We start from the raw sequence: 895 nt of genomic DNA, 5'->3' as shown, positions 1-895 counted from the left end.
GGCTAAAATGTAAGCGTCCGCCTTCATGTCACATTACTCAGGCCCTATATTCGCTTCTAGCGATTTGTTCTCGTAATAGAGTTTATTTATCGCGGCAGTTTTTTTCTCTGGCGGACGCGTTATGAAAGGAAAGAAAAAAATTGGCCGCGCATCTGCGTGCTTCGCTGCAAATGTCGTCTAAAGACAATAGAAGAGGTGCTGCGTGAGATATGGACGCCATCTGGCAATACGTCGGGAAACATGAGTGCTGTGTTGCGGGCTGGTAGTCCCGCGCAGCAGCAGGCGAAGACCCGGTGACCAACGCGACCGGCGGGGACGCCAGCCCGCCCGAACACGCGGTTTGGCGCGAAGCGCCGAAGCAGAAGTAACGTCCGCACTCAACGAGTACTCTCCACACACTATTTTATTTACACGCCTCCTGCATAAAACAGGAATACCAGAGCGGCGGCCCCTGGCATTAGCACAGTGCAATACTGAACCGAAACCGAAACACAGCAATGAGCTCGTGCAGAGGGCATGGAGGAAGGCAAGTTTCAGCGCAGTCGCATTTTCAGCGCAGCTTAAGAAACTAGGGTTTCTAGAACTATGTATATATCTATTTTCTATTAAAGGAACACACCACCTAATACTTACCTAGTGATGTTGCGCCTCAGATATGCGTAACGTTTGCTTTTTGTTCAGCAATGTACACAAGTATGAACCTAGTCAGCCGTTCAAGATGACAGGCCCTTGGGCAAGTGGTTCAACATTGGCCGGGTGGTTGAATCGAGTGACCTGGCGACAAACAGAAAGACAGACAGAAGGACAGACCAAAATTTCTGCGTTTAAGTTTCCCAAGAAAGACTATCGTCTTTAAAAACGACACATGCACTGCTCACCATCAGCTTACGTTCGC

The sequence above is a fragment of the Rhipicephalus sanguineus genome, chromosome 11, assembly GCF_013339695.2.
Source record: "Rhipicephalus sanguineus isolate Rsan-2018 chromosome 11, BIME_Rsan_1.4, whole genome shotgun sequence".
NCBI lineage: Eukaryota > Metazoa > Arthropoda > Arachnida > Ixodida > Ixodidae > Rhipicephalus > Rhipicephalus sanguineus.
The sequence above is the reverse complement of the archived record's forward strand: the minus strand, read 5'-3'. Positions refer to the sequence as shown.